General features: G+C 36.0%; 1 protein-coding gene across 1 annotated transcript in view; it reads left to right on the forward strand.

Annotated features, from left to right (window-relative positions):
- LOC128992711 (basement membrane-specific heparan sulfate proteoglycan core protein-like) overlaps positions 1-22,934 on the forward strand; it is a 385,028-nt gene that overhangs the window by 74,143 nt on the left and 287,951 nt on the right. The gene's annotated exons all lie outside the window — the stretch shown is intronic.

Consider the following 22,934-nt stretch of genomic DNA (forward strand, 5'->3'; position numbering starts at 1 on the left):
TGCAGCAATTTTTAACTTAAATGAATGAATACAATACCTTCTTCAGTACTGAATTTGTAGTTTTAGAGGGATATGGATATTGGTTTGCTGTATTTTTTACAATGGAGGTTCACTACAGTATAACAAAAGTATCATTCATTGAGTGAATCTATCTATGGTGTATTCTATGGTGATCTATCTAGGGGGGGGGGGGTTTCTGGAAACTTTTTCGTCCATCAACTTGCATTACTTTCAATAGTGATTACATGTGATAAGATGGAAAAGAATCACTCTAGGCACCAAGAGATCAAATATACAATTTTCAATAACTCTCCGTTTTAACGATTATGCTATAAAACATCTGTGTAGGTGTTCACTAGGTTTGCCGCCCGAGGGGGTATCGTGTAAGAATTGGTTCATCATGGCCCCCCCCCCCTCCCACCAAACTACTCCTGCCCCCGGGGCTTCACGGCTACTGCGCTCAAAATTGGCTCCAAACGGAGATTGAATAAATTAAATCTTTATCGATGGTTGATATACTTATTAAATAAATTAAAACAATGTTCGAAGTGGATATATGGTCAGTGGTTGTGGTTCGATTAGTCAGATTTTTAGGTAATGGTATATACACAAATTGTGGGCACATGTCTTCCCTTGTTTTAATCTTTAGTTTATCAAACACAATTTTAAATGAACGAAAACTTTTTCTCACGAGTGGCCAAATAGGATACATAATTAAAGTATCTGAGGGTGAGGGAATAAGTACCTACTGTGAAAACAATAAAATAACTATACTTAGAAAGAACTAAATGTGTAGGTATTTGGATGGTATAAAATACTACGAACGTTTCATTATTAATTTGTATTGTACTTCACATTGTGTAATTGATAATTCATAAAGAAACTATGCGTTCAAAGCAATAAGAGCTTAGAAGAGAAAATCTACAAGATTATTCAAACCAAAATCAGATATTGATTTTCACACTGAAATCTTGTTTTTCCAAGTTATTCAGTTTGAAGAAATAAAGGTTCAACAATTTAAAATGGCTAGTGGTTCAAAAACTAAACCATCTAAGCTGTTATTAAGGCCGGTCTACACGCAAGGATTTACCGTACGTTTTACCTGCGCAAGTAAATCGTTGCGTATGTACCGCAAAACTGTGCATTTTTGAGAACTGCGCGGAGACGAAAGACGGAGCGATAAAACTATTGCTGAGAGCATAGTTTTGACAACGTTTTTCAGACAAGTCGTTGCGTGTGTACACTGTCATCCGTTTCAGCTCCGTTTTCACGCTCAAAACCCCAGTATGCAATTAAATGTTGTCTTCACGTGCTGTCAGAGGCATAAGTGTGTTTTTTAATTACGATCGCAGATCTTCGCCAATGTTCCCGTGATTTTATTGTTAAATTCATCGAACTGTCCAGAAGTGTCCTTAATTTATGGAGGGTCAAGAGTAAGGAATATAGTGACTGTGATAAGAAAAAAGACTTAGATTCTTTTGAAAAATACAAAGCAGTAAATTCAAACGTGAACAGAGAAACTATTATGAAGTTTGTTGTCTTTTTAGTAACCAACGTCTTGGCCATACGAGCGCCGTCGTCTCTCAGACTTATATCTTTGCTTACTTACTTGTAACACTGGCTGCAGAAATTGCCAACAGAAACACATCTTCCATGATATTACATGCACATACACTGAAAGTTATCACAAAACTGCACTAAAAGTTGGTGCTGAAACCTGCACCGTGTGGACGCATTTCTTTGCAACGACTTGACTGCAACGTTTTACCTGCGCAGGTAAAACGTACGCGAAATCATTGCGTGTAGACTCCCCTTTACAGTGTTTATTTAGAGCATGATTTTATTTCTAGTAAAACGATTTAGAGTTTTAATTGTTTCCTACCTCACCCATTGCTATCTTGATCTTCAATATGACTTGATACAAATTAAAGCTTAATTTCTTCTAACACATCTTAATTCGTTTATACACAATCTGCATAACGTAACATTAGTTAATAGTTCAAGTTCACCCTTCAAAGTGAGCGAAATCTGCTCCTGAGTTTAAATATATCAATTGACAGAATAAAGAGACTCACCATAGGACAAAGAGGAACATTTACACCAAAATATAAAGATAAAAATATACATCTACCAGAGTTTATAGACGTTTGCAAAGCACTTGAAGCATCATTCAACGGTTTCAATGAGCACTAAACGTCAACGGATTCAATGGCAAATAACCTACAACGTTTGCGACATTGCATCTCCCCGTTTAACCGGTTTCCTAACTACCGATTCAAACCACCAACTAGAACGCGTTGCATACGTTAAATGGTTATATGCACATCGAGTGCAGTTAAACTGATAAGACTATACGCCATGCAGTCTGGTTCTTATCAGTGCACTCTGCAGTTAGCGTAAAGTGCATTGACTGCCACTGATAAGTCAGCTGACCTCAAGATGTAAACATAACGTCACATGTTTTATTCAGCCGCCATTTTCGCGCCATATATCCCGGGATTTGGTCCCATCCCGGATCACCGCCTGTCTTTATATACTTGCTGCATATTTTGTCCCTTCTCCCTTTATTTATTTGAGTTCGTGCTGCCCTGCGCGGATTTGGCTTTTCGGGTTTGGTGGAGATTTATTCCGGCTGATATTATTTGCGGTTTGTTTTGAATGTGCTATTGAGGTTATGGTTACTGTGTCACTGTTGGATTATTTGTATGTAATTTGTTTGACGTGCTTTACTTTTAATTATTTGTTTGTGAAGTGGTTGTAGTATCTAAAAACTTAAAAACCCTTATAGTTTGGAAAATTAAATTAAATTTCACTTTTAGCCCAATCTGAAGCTATATTAAATATCTTATCTCTAATATCTGTATATTATTTAAAGTGAAATAAGTCAAAATCTTTTTCATCGTTCTCTACATATAGGCAACACTAGTGATAATCTTTACAGTATAGTTACAGTCGACCAAACATTGAAGTTTAACAAACCCCTTTTTCTTCTGTATGTTCGTATGGTTGTGTATAATTAATTTGTTCTTATTTTACTAACAAAAGTGGTTTTGAGATGGATTGAAGAGAAACGGCGTTACCAACTTTTTAAATTAAAAGAAAATTTATACACCAAATACTCCGCATAGGTTACTTCCCGAACGTTACTTGTCGCTTTTCATAAAATAAAAAAAAACATGTAACACAATTGTAAAATGTATAAACAATTAAAAAAAAATTATATGTAGTACTCATTTTACAACTATTCTCATACAAAATGGAGCAACATCTTATAACCCTAACTCGTGGGCACTTCCATGAATCATCGTCCAAGAAGAAATCGCTCTGTAATGATGAATTGGAATTATAAAGCCGATTTAGTTCGCTCTCAACAATAAAGCACCAAATTAAACCTTCAAATCTGACATTGAAGGTTGCGTGAAGATTAGATAAAGATAATAGGTGAGACAGATACGAACAAGTGGTATGAGACTCAGCGAAACTAAAGACTATTAAACTCTATTGTAGACATAATAAGAGTATTTTATTTGTGTTCTTGATCTTCCTTTACATTCTAGGACGCTTATTTTTTTAAGAAAAAAGATTTTTATTTGACCCCTATAAAAAAATAGGCCCTCCCCCAGCATATTTTCTCATTAGTTCAGGCCAGGACTCTAGAGCGTCGCGACATTTATCATGTAGCTAAAAGCAATTGGTAATCGGCGGGGGTTGAACGCGGACTGAAGTACCAAAACCCCGTGCTCTACCACCGCACCAGCTCCTCGGTAGCTTTAGTCTTGGCCATAAGTTGTGCATGAGATAGATCGTATCGTAAGAGCTAATTTTAGGTCATTTATATGGTAAATTGACTTACCATCTGAGAAAGTGATCTTACCACATGATCCCTACTGAGGTATTAATTTCATGGTCGACACTAGTTCTAGTGCTGATAAAACTTGCTCCGATAAGATTTATCATCTTCATGTATCAGCCGAACAGAAAAGTCCACTTGTTCTGGTCTAAGTGAGTGATTCTAGCTCCACGAAGCGCTAATATCAAACTTTTAACCCCGTATGGTTTGACTATCCGTATTGGTATAGACCTTCTGGGCAACATGTTTCTGTGTTTCGTATATGTAGGTGTTTACTTTATTCTTACGTTTCCAATTCTAAGAAGTCAGCAGCTTTGTAATCGATTGAAAACTGGACAAAGCTTGGTCCTTGATCCTTGGGCTTTTCAATGAGAATGGCTAAAGAATTGGCTGATCATAGTCAGTAACATGGCTTCACACAGTTATCATTCATGACATTGTACACTGCATACATATTTAGTGCAAACCTTGACTATTGGTAAAAAATACGTAAATCAAGTACGTCAGTGTATTAAGGGATTGTAAAGGGATTAAGGATAGAAATTTTTAAAACTTTATGTGTCACTTTGGAAAAGAATGTTCGATCCTGAGCTTGCCCCGTGTTTCAAGCTAATTACAATCGAACGGTTCACATAATTTTTTTTATCTCCCTATACAGCATTAGCCTATGACACGCTGACTCTACAAATATCGATGTCTCTGGTTGTCATCGCTTCTTAGATTCTGAGTCACTCATCAATATTTGATATCCATCTCTGACTTCCTGTAGTGTGCGGTACACCGTGTCTGTGTGTGTGACTGTGTGTTAGTGTTGGTACGTGCTAAGTGCGAAGGCGTGCCTCTACGAATAGACGTGCGTAAGACGAGAGCAAACAATAAGCAATATCACCGCCATTTATAACCTACAGAACACACACACACGCACAGCTATACGCAATACGCATTACACGCACGCGTCAATGTTAACGTATGTGACAGGCTACCAATGTGTAACGGAGCTTGCGTTTCTTTCAAGAATAGCTGTGAGAAATGTCTTGCCAGAATGTTGGAGTATTTGTGAGCAATAAAGAACTGGTTAAAAGGAATTGCTAGCCACAAGTCAATACTAAGAAGTTTACACTTACCCAAGAACTGATAATACTGACGAAATATATCGTAATTAATCCATAAACCTCTGGTAATTTATATTCCCTGACTATTTTCAACATCATTATCTTTTCGATACCACTTAGAAGTGTGCTAAATATGAATGCTAGTTGTGTGAAAATCAAGATTTGATCAGCGTAGTATTGTTACTCACTAAGATCAGTAGCTTTCCTCTTATATATCAAAAGCCAAATTATCAAGCAGTGGTGGTATTCAATCCATCAACTTCTGGTAACGTTATAATGCTGTTTTTCGACATCATTTGCTAATATTTACGCTATGTGTGCTATTTTTGTGCATCATCTTACGATGTTAACGTTGTGTATGCTAGTTAACACGTCAAGTGGTGGTATAGCATTATTCTATGTTATTTTTCATTAACTTACGCGACGTAAACTAGCACTAGACTAGAGTTTTTGTGGCTGCAAACATTATATTCATTCTACCTATTTCAAAAGTTTTTTTCGTTGGATAGAGTTTGGCGGTATGTCGATGGTGTAAGCTGTCTGTTAAAATACGTTATTTAAGAGTTCAGATGGAATTTTATGACTGTTGTTTCTATGGTTGTTTGTTGGTTAAATTAAAAAAGTGGCAATGTATCAATGGTTCATATTGGTTTACTAACAAAGTTATCTTCTATGTAATGAGAATATACCGACTTTCACCAGAGTAATGCTTAAATCAAAAGACATTCTTGCAAGTTTGTCCTATCTGGACTAGTTGTTAAAAAAATGTTTTTATTCTTCAAAGCTTAAATTAAAGTACTCTACATTATTGTTTACCGATCTCATAAAATTTACACTCGCTAAAACAATGTTTTATTTTTTTAGAGTATTTGTTGAGAGCGCTCTTATCTACCTAGTAGCTAATCCAACCTTTTCAAACTTGACCTTACCTTATATAATTGAAGTGTCTTCACCAGTATCCTATTTTTTTTTTTCAAGTAGTAACCTCAAAATAATCATATTTTAAAATACGTAATGTAGTGGTACCACTGTGAACCCACGGTGAGCTAGAGCGTCTGTGAACACGCCTGTCTTTCGGATGTCCCATTTGTCACATACAGACCGGCTTTGATGCGAGATATGCCCGGTTGGGTAGCGTCACTTCTGTGTGGGTCCTGTCACCACCGAGCCAGCCACGGTTTCGAAAACCTACGATGATTAAAAGAGATTAGGAAGGTATCAAAGAGCTTTTGTGACAGGTTTCTATTTTGATTTTTTAAATTGGAAATTTGGGGGATTTCTTGCATCAAAATATTTTTCGGAGAGTTGAAAGATGATAGTTTATTGCAAATACAGAGGTTTTATAAACGAGTCTGATCAATTTAGATGCGTGGGTAGTTTAAAAATTTTAAGAAGCTTTAGGAAATAATATAATGTTTATAATAAATTACATTGTTTATATTGTGAAAGATTAAATAACTAGTTTGTCATATTGTCCTGTTCACTTTATCGGGTGTATAATTCTCTTGAATATTTAAATTAGTTAACATCAAGATTAAGGTCCGAGAGGGGTGGGTTTCAATCTGATTGAGGGTCTTCGGCTTATTCATAAACGTTCAAGGTTAAAATGCTGGACCTTTTTTATGTGAACAGTGTTAATTGTTATAGATTATGCCTACAAAATGCTACTAACGTAAAAATTTACCACAAAAACACTTATTTTAACGTGAGATTCCAGCCCGGTTTACCTAACCACTCATAAAAAGTGGGTATCTATTTGTAAGAGCTTCCAAAGGGGGAGAAATTGTACTAGATGTTAACAGGATTTGCTGAGGTAAATTTAGTGCAGTATCAAAGAGTCCCATGGTTAAAAGAAATTATCGTTCTTCAATGTAATATCATTCCCTATAACACTTGATATTGTCTCAAGATAATAACACATGCCATAGCACAAAGATAATAATCCATAACCACTTAAGTATTTTGTCTACCTACCCCTCTGGAGTTGAATTTTCTACATAGGTACCTATCAACGGAATCCACCCACTATACCATTTCATAAAGCGATGTAAGTGAAATAGCATGTCTGATATAAGATTGCTGCAGTATTTCAAACGAAAGTTACTTTTCATTATAATTGAACGATAAACAGCTGTGACATCTCCGTTTGTTCGTCGTTGTCTCTCCCAACCAATAAACGACCAGGCGTTGTCATATTTGGGATACTCGGGCGACACGCCAGCTCAGCGCACCTGGGGAGTTGTTGGCAGCTATGGTTCTGTAAGATTTATATTTTTGTTGTTTATTTTGGGCGTGATAAAGATAATGGGCATAGTTTTATTTTATATTATCGCTCTGGGTTTTATGAATAGTTAGGGTTTTTTTTAGAAGTGTGTTGAGGAAAATTACAGTGTTCCACGCTAGTTAGATTATGTTAGTTTATTTTGGTTACCAAACTTTTGTTTTGCAAAACCAAAAGTTTCGATCTTGAGTATAATTTACACAGAAACCTTTATAAAGATGTCAATTTGAATTCGTGATCTTTTTAATGTGTTTAAAATAAGGTACACATTGTAAATGTTACTTGAATTGGAATTACCATAAACTAATCTACTACAGTAAACTAACTAAAAGAGTGGTGGCTTTCTTCTGGAAAAGAACAATGAAAAGGAATTAGTTTCAATCGGTGATAGGAATAGTTGGGTTTCCATGAAAAAAGGCATTGCTGTTTCTCAATCTTCAGATAATTATGTCAACATTAGTAACAACGAAGTGTTATGATATTCCAGAATTTGCTAACGTCCATGGATAGCCATTGATGGTATTTCATACGTCATATACATCTGATGTATACAGTAATATCACTCCTTTAGTCTATGATAATATCCACACAGTACACATGGAGGTGTACTCGTATTGCAGTGTATGGCTAATATCCACACAGTACACATGGAGGTGTTCCTCGTATTGTGATGTATGGCTAATATCCACACAGTACACATGGATGTGTGCTCGTATTGCAGTGTATGGCCAATATCCACACAGTACACATGGAGGTGTTCCTCGTATTGCAGTGTATGGCCAATATCCACACAGTACACGTGGAGGTGTTCCTCGTATTGTGGTGTATGGCTAATATCCACACAGTACACATGGGGGTGTTCCTCGTATTGCAGTGTATGGCCAATATCCACACAGTACACGTGGAGGTGTTCCTCGTATTGTGGTGTATGGCTAATATCCACACAGTACACATGGAGGTGTTCCTCGTATTGCAGTGTATGGCCAATATCCACACAGTACACGTGGAGGTGTTCCTCGTATTGTGGTGTATGGCTAATATCCACACAGTACACGTGGAGGTGTTCCTCGTATTGTGGTGTATGGCTAATATCCACACAGTACACATGGAGGTGTTCCTCGTATTGCAGTGTATGGCCAATATCCACACAGTACACGTGGAGGTGTTCCTCGTATTGTGGTGTATGGCTAATATCCACACAGTACACATGGAGGTGTTCCTCGTATTGCAGTGTATGGCCAATATCCACACAGTACACATGGAGGTGTTCCTCGTATTGCAGTGTATGGCCAATATCCACACAGTACACGTGGAGGTGTTCCTCGTATTGTGGTGTATGGCTAATATCCACACAGTACACATGGGGGTGTTCCTCGTATTGCAGTGTATGGCCAATATCCACACAGTACACATGGAGGTGTTCCTCGTATTGCAGTGTATGGCCAATATCCACACAGTACACATGGAGGTGTTCCTCGTATTGCAGTGTATGGCCAATATCCACACAGTACACATGGAGGTGTTCCTCGTATTGCAGTGTATGGCCAATATCCACACAGTACACGTGGAGGTGTTCCTCGTATTGTGGTGTATGGCTAATATCCACACAGTACACATGGAGGTGTTCCTCGTATTGCAGTGTATGGCCAATATCCACACAGTACACATGGAGGTGTTCCTCGTATTGCAGTGTATGGCCAATATCCACACAGTACACGTGGAGGTGTTCCTCGTATTGTGGTGTATGGCTAATATCCACACAGTACACATGGAGGTGTTCCTCGTATTGTGATGTATGGCTAATATCCACACAGTACACATGGAGGTGTTCCTCGTATTGCAGTGTATGGCCAATATCCACACAGTACACATGGAGGTGTTCCTCGTATTGCAGTGTATGGCCAATATCCACACAGTACACGTGGAGGTGTTCCTCGTATTGTGGTGTATGGCTAATATCCACACAGTACACATGGGGGTGTTCCTCGTATTGCAGTGTATGGCCAATATCCACACAGTACACATGGAGGTGTTCCTCGTATTGCAGTGTATGGCCAATATCCACACAGTACACATGGAGGTGTTCCTCGTATTGCAGTGTATGGCCAATATCCACACAGTACACATGGAGGTGTTCCTCGTATTGCAGTGTATGGCCAATATCCACACAGTACACGTGGAGGTGTTCCTCGTATTGTGGTGTATGGCTAATATCCACACAGTACACATGGAGGTGTTCCTCGTATTGCAGTGTATGGCCAATATCCACACAGTACACATGGAGGTGTTCCTCGTATTGCAGTGTATGGCCAATATCCACACAGTACACGTGGAGGTGTTCCTCGTATTGTGGTGTATGGCTAATATCCACACAGTACACATGGGGGTGTTCCTCGTATTGCAGTGTAGGTGTTCCCTACGTCCGTGCGTAACCAATCCTTCTCGTCACTCCCGCGCTATAAAACGTAGTTTATGTTGACATTTGTGGGAGTAAAGTCTTAAACTTTTCAACATTACGATTTCTAATTACAGCTCGCCGGACGCCAACGTGGTGTTGGTTCTTCCTTGGAAGATCTTAGAACCACCTGTAGAGTCGGCAATGTCAAATGTATAGGTTACCTTTATTATCCCAATAAATAATTTATTTTTTACACTTAATTATTGCATTTAGATCCATCGTAACATGGGTTCAACTACTATTTTTCCTTTTTTAATTTGCTTTTTTTATCCCACGCTAGGTATTTTTAAGTGGTAAGCTTGTAAGTTTGTATGTGAGAGAATGGTCATATCCCTGGCATCGTTTCAATCTAACGCCGACTTTTAACTACTGTACCCATGATTTTCAAACCTGATAGGATTGCATCTGGGCCAAAAACCGATCTTAATTATCATTGAACCAGCAACCTTCACATTTGAAGGAACACTCAACCTTAACAACCGTACTTAGCTGATTAGACAATTAAATGCCTTAGCAATCTGGACAAAAGTAACAAAAGTCATTAATTTGTATAAAAAAGTCCGGATTGAGCTTTAAAACGTGGATTTTAATTCACCATTTTGAAGTGTTCGTTTCTCATTTGTGGATATAGAAATCAATAATGTTACTAGAAAGGAAAGGATCACATTTTTTCAAATTTAACATCCATAAAATTAGTTAAAAAATTAATGAAATTTGTTTAAATGTAAAAACCACGTGACTACACGGCGCGGCGGTGATAGTAAAGAGTGGAATGCGCCAGTGACCCAACTGGCGCGCCCCTTTGGCATCTCGTAGACGCTAAACTCGGCTTCCTAATCAAATTGGATCGCTGTATTTATTTCTTCTGGACGATGTATCGATCTTTTTTCGTACCTACATTGACGGGTTATTTGTCGGTGATAATATTTCGAAATTTTTTTCTGCATCTTATAGTTTGGATTTTAAGAATTAAATTAGTAAAAATTTTACATGCAGGTAAAAATTGACAAAGTGGTGTGACGTAAAGGTAAAAATCTTATAAAAAAAAATCTTATAGAAATATTATAAATCCTTAGGTTGAGATTGAGTTTCTTTATTTACAAGATAAAATAAACAAGAGAAATAGGAGAGAAGAGTAAATAAACAGAGAAAACTGAAGTAAAAATACTGCTATGTTTGTTGGAAATATTTTTAAAATTTTTGATCCATCCTGCCTGATATAGTGATCACGATTTGTTGATTGAAAATTGTTTGCAGGGCTATGATCGAGGGGCGCTCTTTTTGATGGTTGGAGGGCTTGACCATTTATATAAAAAAATTCTATCAAATGTTTCTAAGATTTAAAATTATAATGTTTATTGGTTCTGTTAAAGGTTTTTGCTGATTTCTGATTGTTAGTTGTTTTTAATTAGGACACTAGGTAAACTAGGTGATAATTAATTTAGCATTTTTAATTTGCAGCATTAACAGCTGACTTGAAACTTACAGTAAATCGAGAACACATTGCCATTCAAGTCTCTCGCCATACCAGTACTGTAAACAAAACAAAACAATCGAATAGGTTTGCGATTGTTTTCTGGCTAACAAACGTATCGATCACAATCTTTGTCGAGTCAACACTTAAATATCGATAGTTATCAAGAAAACCTCATAATAAATCAAATATTTTTGCCATTCGAATTTCCCGCAATGTTTGTTGTAAACTAAATCAAACAATTAATTGAATCGATTGTCGTATAAGATTTAGGGTTTAAAAGAGCGCAAGTATTTTTAGGGTCCACACTCAAATAGCGACAGTTTTAAAACTCTTTAGCTAGTCAAGCACATGTTGTAAAAGTCTCCTGATATTTTTCTTGTGTATTGAAAACGAAATATAAAAACACCTTAGATTGTATGCAGATTTATATCTCGTTTATGGACAAGAATGAGCACAAGTTTATGTGGGAACAATACTGAAATATCAATACTTAATGTGAAATCCTAATAAATCGAGCTTACATTACCCTTGAAAGTTCCTGCCATTAAAAATAAAACAACCTGACTTAATTGTCTATATAGACTTACGTATGATATTAGCTCAAGTTTGTGTGGGCCCACTACTGAAATATCGATACTGTACTTTGTGAAAAAAATAATAAATCGAGCATATTGCCCAAGTTTGGCGTCAATTCACTGGAACTGTCGTCTGGTGTTTGACGTGACGTCACAGCACAGCTGATGTTTATGTCTGGCTTGACTGACCACAACCTGTGTTTTTCTCCCCTTTGATCTGCACCTGCGTTGACAGTTGACAGTTGACAGGGTGGGCAGGTCAGTGTTGAGGCGAGACTCTAGTAGCCAATTTGTTGATCATGTTATTGGCAGATACCCGAAATGCTACGTAAATTGGTTTTAGAAGTATGCACTATGTAAAGATATACCTGACATTTTAATACTTTTAACCCAGAGCCTAAAATAAACATTTTCGACATGAGCTAGTTTACTTCACCAGTCTTAAAGGATAATTTACTCAGAAAAAATAATTTCGTACACCGTATGATTTAGCTTCGAAAATTGTTAACCTATTGTTGGTATTGGGTACGATCGTATAAGGTATTACTCTGCCAACACAATAACGTATTTTAACTTTTAAAATATTAAAAAAATGTTAGTCCTTTTAAATATTAACAGGTATTTTTAGGGCAAATGCCTCTATTTACATAAAAACCAGTATAGGCATAACATTGCACAAAATAACTATATAATTTAGAAATCATTATTGCTATCTGTTATCGCAAACGGTTGATTTGTATGTACATTTTGGATTAGTTACTCACTAATCGATTATAACCAGGCATTAACTACGAATTGATTGTAGATTCTTTTGTCTATGATTGTTGTCATGAATATCGTGGACGTCTAGATGGCTGGAACACCTTTTTTTAAGAACACGAAATTGCTCAACCAGTGCTGCAGTTTAAGCATGATTAGTCCTTAAATGACATGGTCAGTTAAAAGTACAACTCTTTAACCTGGTACGCACACATTATCAAGAGCTGTATAGAGTGGACGGTTTTAATTTGTGGGGTATAAAAAAAATCGTAAACCCAACTAAACGCCGCATTATACATTCAAATGCTTTATACGGAGGTCAGTAAATGCTGTGTTTAGCAGTTCATTTCCTCATGTGGACATTTATACGTCCGTAGAGCGATTCGTTAACTATTAAGCTTCTATAAAAACTAGTGTTTAAATTGGAATACGTTTTACTCTACCGGTGAACGATTATTTGTACATTGGGTCAGTGTGTTTTCTAGTGAGGTTATTGCAGCCTAAATTATTCGTTCAATACATTAGATTAGCTGTGTACTTTTCAATGCACTTAAGATATATTTATTTTTTAGTCATTGGTTTATTTAGTCCATCATTGTAGAGTGAATTGATGTTTTGTTTGTTTGCAGGTAAAATATTTAAATCTTCATGGTTCTTGTATCACTTTCGACAAACTGTAAGTTAGTCAATATACTATTATTAATTGAGAAAAAATTAGCTGGACTTTATAAATAATTTTTTGAAAACAAGATGGCAAACGTAACTTAATTTTAGTTTATTTGAAATGATACTGTAAAAAAGTTTACAATATTTAACACCCTTATCAACTGCAGCATTGAGTCTGTAATAGAGTTTCTCCTGAACAATTTTCAAAATTACTGAGACAATTATTTTTAAAAATAAGCTGGAAATTTGTTACAAAGTGAATGCATGAAATTAATTCCTTTTAGTCTACAAGATGACTAAATGTTAATGATTTCCTCGTGTCTTTGTTGGGAAACAATAAAAAAATTGTTAACTTTTTTCATTAGTTATCAGCGTTAACTGTTGGTTTGTTGCTAAGATTATAATACCAGGCCTATAAGGAATCTGTTGGAAATTGACGAATTGTATTGAAGCAGAGTTTTCCAGAGTTGTAAATTTCCATACGGCCGCAATTGATCAGAATCTTCCTGAAACATCAAAGAAAATTGAGTTGGAATTATGAGAAAAGATTAAACAGTTGAACCGCCTCTCCAATTCCAGAAGATTGTTTACAGATCAAAGATCATAAAGCCTTTGTGCCGAAGAGACAAAACTGTGCCATCTAGATTTAGACGATGGTGACATCACTTCTTCGTTCCTCAGACATCACAACAGAGACCACAGACGACGCTTGTAGCCAAGAGAAGATGTTCAAAGCACCAATGGTCCGGTCTAATTATCGTTAAGAAATGTGTCATGTTTGGAGTTGGAGGTGTTTAGATTTGTATGACAAATTAGACTGGCTTGTCGCCAGAGTTCGTGATTCTGCGGGTAGGAATGATAAAAATATGGCTCGATCAATGTCAGGTGTAAGGTAATGTTGACTCATTTGAAACGTCGTGAAATTTATGGATATACTAACAGCTGATCGCCTGATGTCTGAAGTTAACGTAACAGACCTTAGTTTTTGGTTAAAATACCGTTAATAGTCACTAAACTTATATTCTTTTCCCAACGAACCGTAAATTTGTCACTCTCGAAGGATGCTGATGTCAACAAAACGAATGTTGACTTGAAAAAATATAATAAAAATGGTTGAATGATCGAGCAAATTGGGTCAAGTTTGAAAGAGTTAGAGGGAGTGCGGTTGTTGTTACTAGTAATTTAAAAGTACAAAATGTGTGCACAAAAATAATAATTGTGGAGGTCAAAATAATCCATCTAGAATCAGTAATCCAACGTTTTTAACCGCAGTCCAACCTTGGGACAGGTTAGGGCCAATCTTATGTTAAGAGAATTTATTGTTTTTTTTTTGTTACAATAACTCATACCCCTGATACAAAAATATAGTGACGAGAATAAGGTTTACCGTTAATTTTTTTTTCAACCATATCGTTCAATATATTTTAGTACATGTTACTAAGGTTTTGACGTTTTCCAAGTGTTTACATACCTTTTTATATTGAATGACTCAGTAGGTTATTCAGGGATTGGAAGCTTAATTTTTTGGAGTATACAATTTACATGCTCATTGATAGTGCCATTCAGCCATATTGATTATATCCTTCCAGCCATCGGATGTGTTGAAAAGCGTTTCGATATCCCACTGAGGCACCATAATTTAATTAGCATCACGTGTTTTTACTTTGGATTATATCATGAATACTCTCAGTCAAAATTATTAATTTATAACTTTATTCAAGACTAATTGGTCAATCAATCCTGATTTCCCCTCCACGTGTCAGGTTGCATAGAATCTTTTCTCGAAAAGCGATGAAGCCATTGAAAATTGATCGTGATGAAGCGTGAATCCAACATGGGAAGATCTTCCTAGATTACCGCGATGTCTTGTTCCACGGAAGGTGTTGTAATGTTCATCCCATTCTCTATTCACGGATAATAACAGGCTGTGGCTATCCTAGGTGATATCAGGCCTAGGATTGGGCAAGAGGATACGTCTAATCACCATCCAACAGACCACCACACCGTTAGATTGCAACTTTTGAAAATATAGAGGTTGCAAGATTGATAAATTGTTTAGTTTGGTTTTGTATATAATATGCCGGAGTGATTGCTGTGACAGGACTTTACAAGGTGATAAATTTACTGTAAAATATTCTACAAATATCAACCTTGCGGTAAGAGGAGGTGTTTTGACTGGATGTGGGGCTGATGTTACGAGTGCAAAGATAGCATAAAATGTTCTTCAATCGCCAGAAAGGTGGCGCTCGGGAGTACGATACCTACATTGTCAAGGGGTTTCTTTCGAATTACCGTAATTGACAGGACTAGTCGGATGTTAAAATTAGCTACCAATCAAGCAATGGTTACCACGTCTTCGAAATTAAGTGAATGCCTTTTGGTGACGATATATTGATGGGGTCTGACTTCGTCCCATGGCATCTCGTTGGAATAGATGGTGATATATTACCCCAAGTGATTTCATCTTGAGAAATAAACATGTGCACGAGTTGTTTAGGTACTTCAGTAGAAATGGACGATTTAGTTAGACGAAGATTCAGTAATAATTTTTGTATTAAAAAACTGGTTTCCCTTGTCTAAATGTTTAAGAGGTTATCATTCTGTGTAGTGAATGTTTCAGTCACATCAATAGGAATACTGCGTATTTGTGTAAAGATTTGACTATGTCGGAACGTATGGATAATAAATCGACCATTTCCATGGTGGCAACTGTCGGTAACGCTAGATCGAAAGGGATATTTTCTACGCTTCGTGGTGAAGATTTGACAGTGGTAAACCTTTCATTTCTCAATTTCAAAAACAATTTTTGACAATGGTTAAACGTGACCAAGGTAGCGATATGTCGGGATCTCCTAGACAGTTTAAACCCGCGAAGAGCTGTCGAAGTGTCGTCAAGTAGTTCATTAGACAGTATTGTGGCAGAATCCTTCTCCGAGGAGCTACTTACATGACTCTTGTCTCGGTACTACTTGGGTGTCCGTCAATGTAAACGGCACAACATCAATATTCATGTTCTGTTTTGGCTCAAACGGTTTGTAAAGTTTTACGGTATACGATAAGGTTCAGGAGAGTTTATTTATCTGTAGTAGGTTATTAAAATTAAGGATTCTGTAAACGTTTGTCTTGTTCAACTTTGAACTGCATTCTTTGTTTTTCCATGTTCAATATTACATATAACAGTATTGTACTCGGAATTCGAAAAAATTTCAATTACAATTCGAACATTAAAAAACGTTTCCTATAGAAACCATCGAAGATTTAAGGTACTTGCACATGGCTAAGGCTAATTATTGCAACTACAATTTGTGTAATTTATATCCAAATTATTTTCAATCAGAGCTCTAAAAGTAGAATATAAATTACTCTCAGTAATGTATTTCATATAGGTGTACTATTTGAAATTGTTTGTATTTTAAGCTGATTTGAATGTGGGTAGAATATCTTTATACTCAGTACGTTAAGTTCGATAATTCATTCAAAAATATGTTGGTTTAAGAATTTCCTCCGAAATTTATTCAGTGGACTATCTCTATGAGGCAATTATGATTACGTACATACATATGCAAAATAACATGGTTTTCTTCATGGATGAAGTAATGTATATTTCATAGACAAAAGAATTAAAATGAATACTTGATGTCCACTATCCATTCTTGTATGTTTCTATTCTGTAGAGATTTTGATTTTTGAATGGCTATGAACGTTGAACGTTGAGATACTATGAACGTTGAAAGTTGAAGTTAAGCCCACTCGCCGCTGCCGCCTCTCTTCATTCTCATTTGCATCGTCAAAAACCTCTCGTGACGTCACAAGCCTCTGATCGTCTTCAAGATGATCACTTTTAGAACTCGGAGACAAGTGACATGAGATGTAGGCCATAACTACAAAGTTACTTCAGGCTGAGATATAATTACAGACAACTAAAACTGCATTGTAATAGCATGAGTGGCGTATATTTATAGTGTATATTTGTATCTCACTCATATTCCAAGCATTTGCTACTGTTACAGTTTATTTTTTCATGAATAGAAAGTAAACTAAGGAAAATATATTTCTGTGACGCCAACACAAGAATATGGGTGTTGGATGAATTAAAATAATAACTAGATCGGCTGGTTAATTTAACCGCCCGAAACTCAAACTCGAACATTTTGACAAAAACAATACTTTCCCCATATAGGGGAAGGAAGTAAAAATATAGCATAACTACATGTCAATAGGACAGGTTTACTTATTTATTCGGTTACTATATTCATACCAGTATACTTTTACAACTAAAGAAGATAACTTTGTGTTTGATTTTATTGAGGGTTTCTAGTTTTCTAGGGGACGCATTTTGAAAGGTGGGTGGCTAATTAAATTTGAAGCAAGTGGATAACAAATTAAATAAGCTATTTAACGGGATTTCTTAAAAGTGTGAATTCAAATAAGATAAACTCTAACGTAAAATACGAATCTGAGGTTAATGTTAATAAAGAGTACTCAAAATCTAACATTTTACGTTTTCAGCCGCGATTGTTTACAAATCTTTTAGTCGTTCTCTTTTTATAAGCTTTGCTAGCTATTGAATTTAACGCAATATAATATTTATTGACGATACGTTGTAGGAGTTTCAACTTTCTTGACTTTGAGTTTCAAATTTTAACAATAATACGCCTTGGCAATAAATAAATCGATTAATTAGAAACTTTATTCCTTTATAAAACGTTTACCAATAGGGTTTTCTCATTCAACTCTTATTTATGTCGTGTTTCTGTTCTTACACTGAATGTAAAAAAAATACAAAAAATATACAAGTGTTTAGAATATCAGTTGCGCAATCTGGTACAATCAAAGAACGTCGAAGACCCAGAAAATGCAAAGACTACGGAGTAAGAATAACCCGACATTCTGGCTGTAAACCAGGTGATAAGCAATTGCCAAACTGTGATTTGTCGTCGTCCGTTCCATGTACAAGACTAACCTTGCGATCTCTGCGGGTCAAATGGGGCTTAGAGATACTGTAGTCTGTTGTGTAGGTAAAAATAACTTTAGTAATCATTATAAATACGCAGTTTTACGAGCATTTTGAGAATGTTTATTCGCCATTCTGTGATATAATGCACCTTTTTCGGACTTTATATATTTTTCACTTGATGTATACAAACAGAGTTTTAATGTGAGGGAAGTGTAAAGAATATTTAACTGGGTTTTGTTCAAAAACATATTGAAGCAACTTAAGTTTTAGCGAGTTATGTTCAATGGAGGACGAAAATGTCCACTGACACCCTTAACTTAACCATAGTTTATTCGTATCGATATGATCGTATCATAAATATACCCATACTCCAATGTGTAATAGGTAAAGTATGTCGATGTGTGAATTATGTTGGTGAGGTTTAGGTGTGGTAATGTATATTATATTGCTCTTTTTCTCTCAGGGAGGATATTACGATTAGTGTTGTAGCCTACTGATATACTGCCTTATAATATACTATCATATAATACTATTGGACAAGCAATTATTTTCAACTAGTTTGTTGTATTCAGTTGTAGAAGTTTTGAAGTTGGAAAAACACAAAAATAAAATAGTAAACTAAATATGCTCTCAAAGTAAATTGAACAGATGTAACCATAAAACGATATTTTCGCTGTTATAGAACCATGTAAAAGGAGTATTTCAGTAGTTGATTATAGTTTTAGCCCTTTAGCGACGAATATGAAGCCTTTACAATCTAGATTTGTGTAAAGATTTGGACTATTTGCATTGTTGTTTTGCTAGCTCATAATTCACCACAGAAGTAACGAGACACCAAAATACTAACAATCTGTTCAATCTGGTTAAACATTGAATACTGTAAAAGAAATCATAGAAATGAGATGAACCTTATATTTGAAATAAAAATCGTTTCCAAATATTTTTAAAAAATTTCAAGATTAATACAATCATGAGCCGTGTGCCTGAGGGGTAGGAGACCGGTGTAGAATTACAGCAGCTCTGTACTCTGTACTCAGATACCGCTAAAAGGTCAGTGATTGTGTACATAGCGGCCATCTGGGCTGGACACTGTACATTGGTACACACGCACATGCACACTCACGCACACTAATGTAAACACACAGACACAGGCCTACACGCACACGCATACGCTGACATAGGCATTTACTATACGTACATGTACCTCTTCCCGTGTTCCTTATTGATACTGCTTTAGTTGATGTAACATAAAATATGCTATAGCTTACAAAAAAGTCTTCCTAAGTCTGAATTGGCTATGTTGGCGCATTCAATATAAGTAAGTAATTTTCATCAGTACACTCTGTCTGTGGCTCAATTATACGTCTATTTTAATTTAAATACTGAAAACTTACATGGCGATGGAAAGTCTTGCATTCTATGAAAATGTTGTGAACATTTAAATAATAAAAGTGGGCAGTACTAAATTTAAAACCGAACCTCTTCAAAACAGCTATGGATTTTTTTAAGTTTACGTAAAGCGTGTGTAAAATTGAAGGTGAGTGAAAATTTAAGACATGTTCTTTAGTCAGGATTTTTATTTTAAGCACCCTGATAAAGAATTTATATCTATCATATCAAAGCCTACCTCAGGAGTAGAAATGTATTTTTAATTTGTTCCTCTACGGAAAACGACTGTTATACTGTAATAGCAATCACAACAGTCGTGGTACTTTTGCAAGGCTTGCAGTTTTGATTCCTGTATCAAACAATTGAGTTGTAATGAAGAACGCAAAGTGCACTATTCTAGCTTTTTACAACGTTTTACTCAGAGACAAATTGATGTGTAGCAAACTCCTCCTGCTAATTGATTCTTGTTAAAGACTAACAGTCAAGATTCTATATAAAACCGTTATGCAAAACCAGTCATTCTTCTCGCCCCCAGATTAACCAATCAACAAAAACACAGCCTGCTAAGGTTTGCGTCATCCAAATTAGTCCAAAGATCACTCTAGTACTTTCAATTTTCAAAAACGATGATTGCACTTGGCAACCGGTTTTGGCGGGAAAAGGCGGTCAGGCGGACCACCCGCGGCTCCCGCCGTAAATATAATGAAAATTTTGTCCACGTCAGTGTTTTATGGCCATATTTAGCTGCAAGGTGGTCGGTGCAAAAACACAGGGCGAGTACGTTTTGGACAGCCGTTCATCATTTTGGACTTTTCCAATTGGGCCGGTTCAATGATTCCGGTTTTGGACCAAGTTGCATTTGGGTCGGAATATTGTACTCTTGGCTGTATGCAGTATACATTCTGCGTCGGTAACATAGAGGAGATAGTGTTAACTAAAACATTGTCCAAATGTGTTTGATAGTTACGCGTTCATTAAACAAACTGGGCAATGATTTGGTTTACATTTTACATTCGTCTATAATACCGTTCCATTACTACAACTCAGCTTGAAATTTCACTACATAAACCTGACAAAAGTCAGTAGCTATATTATTTTTCGAAACTGGATCCTGTTGTTCCTAATAATTACGCCACTAGCCAATGGAAAAGCTAAAGAAAACACTAAAGAACAAGCTAATTTTAATCAGAGTAACAAAGCTGCACAGATCATCTCACTGTACCGTCACCCTGGCTGGCCCTTTGTAAATTTTGAAACTCGTTTTTCGTGATCGCTAGTGTCGACGTAGTGTTATTCATATAATTTAAGGGTTAATTTAATGGTTTGAGCTTTACGGTTTGGTTGTATAACTAGAGGACGAGTTATTGTTTATTATCATATCGATTTGTTTAGTCAAACGTGGTTTTAAATGCATCAATTAACAAGAAAAAAATTGTAAACAAAACACGACCTCTACAGTGCACTGGACAGAAACTAACAATAATATTGGCTTCAGCTGTTCCTTAAGGATTATGCACTAAGGGAGTATGTTTGTCTATGGTAGCACACTATGAAAGTCGTAATCATGTACGGAATTATTGAGTAGATAAAATCTACAACGGGTCCATATGGAATTTGTACTCCAATGTTTAAAGACAATAACAATGGAACTAGCGCTTAATATAGTCATTGACAAAGACATTATTCAAATTATAAACAATATTTCACACTATCAGGTCAAGTTTTATTCAGTCTTAAAGACTTTAAGTAATGTATGATACTGATGTTGTCATTGCTTATGAAAAAGTCGTTTAGAGGTCAAACTATTTATCCCGTTAACTCTTGGGCGCGTCCAACGTCTAAGTTCTTGAGATGATTAGTCTATTACTGTAGGCCCGCCCTCCTAATGCTCTATGCTGCGCTTACAGAGATGCTCATAAATTACTTTACAGGACCGACGTTTGGTAAATTAATTGTGTTTATGATGGAAGAGGATTAAATTTTGTTCTGACTTCACACAAAAGATATATTGTACGAGCAGTTGACTTGCAGTGGTCAATTTTCTACATTCAAAATTTAATTTCATACAAAGGGTGTTATATAACTAATCATACTTCTTCTTTAATTATAATTCGTAATGTAACCAATGGTCGATGCTTGTTTCTTTTATTCTTCAGCGATGTATTGTTAAGTTATAGTAGTTTACGCAACGATTGCGTAAAGATAGTGTTAACGACACGAGTAGAAAATTTAAGGTACGAGCCTTGGCGAGTTACAAACTTCTACGAGTGTCGTTAACACTATTTACGCGAGTTGCGTACACTACTTTACCTACGACGGTGTTTTAATTACTAAAAATAACTAGCCTACCCATAACTTCTAAGAGAGGTTATGTTTTCTTTCATAACCTCTCATTGCCAATGACAGTGATGCAACGAAACGTTGAACAAAACACCAATTGCACCACTCAACAATTAAATTGGCGTGAACAGCTGATTAGTTGAAGTTCGAATCATTACAATTTTACTTCTTTACTCTCAATCCTTGAACCTCATTGGTCCGTTACCCGTGTTGTTATGAGTAAAACTATGCTGTTATGGAAGTAAACAATGCTGTTATGAGAAACTTTTCAATTTTAAGGACTGAACTGAAACGGCTACTTAAAAAAAAACGGTCGTAGGTAAAAATCTTTACGCATCGTTGACATGACAAAATAGTGTGGATTTAACTGTACGAGAGGTCGTCCAGTGGTCGAAACTCGACCAAAAATATGTAATGTAAACTTACTCACTTCTCTATTTTCACCCCACACTGTAAATAAAACATGTGATTGGAGTTTCTTCCATTTGTTTTGATTTTCTGTTTATATTTCGTTGTTATTTCGTCACCAGCATGGCAACGCATAAGACCCATGTTAATTTTTTCAAATTTTTAAACTCATTTTTTGTGCTTATCTTTGAGCCTATTTAAATTTATAAAGGGATTCTGCACACCTACAGGAAAATAGCTTTCTAATGGTATGCGTAGATTTACCCCAAGATGCACACGAGCTGAGAAAAAAGGTTTTAAAGAAACATGCTTGCCTATTAATATATAGATAGATAAGAGATGTACAAAAACCAACGTTACTGTTTACGATGTAATGTTGGAACAAAAGGGGTTAAAATACTTAATACTTCCTTCATAACAGTTTCAGCAATACCTAACGATTTCAATTATGGAAAAGAATTCACCATAGTAGGGAAATTAACAGTTCCCCAATTAAAGCTAATAAGTAAAGTGATGTTATCACATTTAAAATTAATTGCTACTTCAATCGGATACTTTCAAAATTCACCAGTAGAAATCGCCAAAAGACGCTTCCAAAAACGCGAAACTTTAAGGTTTTACAATCCTATTAAATATCACAACATACATTTTTTAAATATTTA

The sequence above is a fragment of the Macrosteles quadrilineatus genome, unplaced genomic scaffold (genome assembly GCF_028750875.1).
Source record: "Macrosteles quadrilineatus isolate MER2022 unplaced genomic scaffold, UCM_ALF_1.0 Scaffold_4__1_contigs__length_99947679, whole genome shotgun sequence".
Classification (NCBI taxonomy): domain Eukaryota; kingdom Metazoa; phylum Arthropoda; class Insecta; order Hemiptera; family Cicadellidae; genus Macrosteles; species Macrosteles quadrilineatus.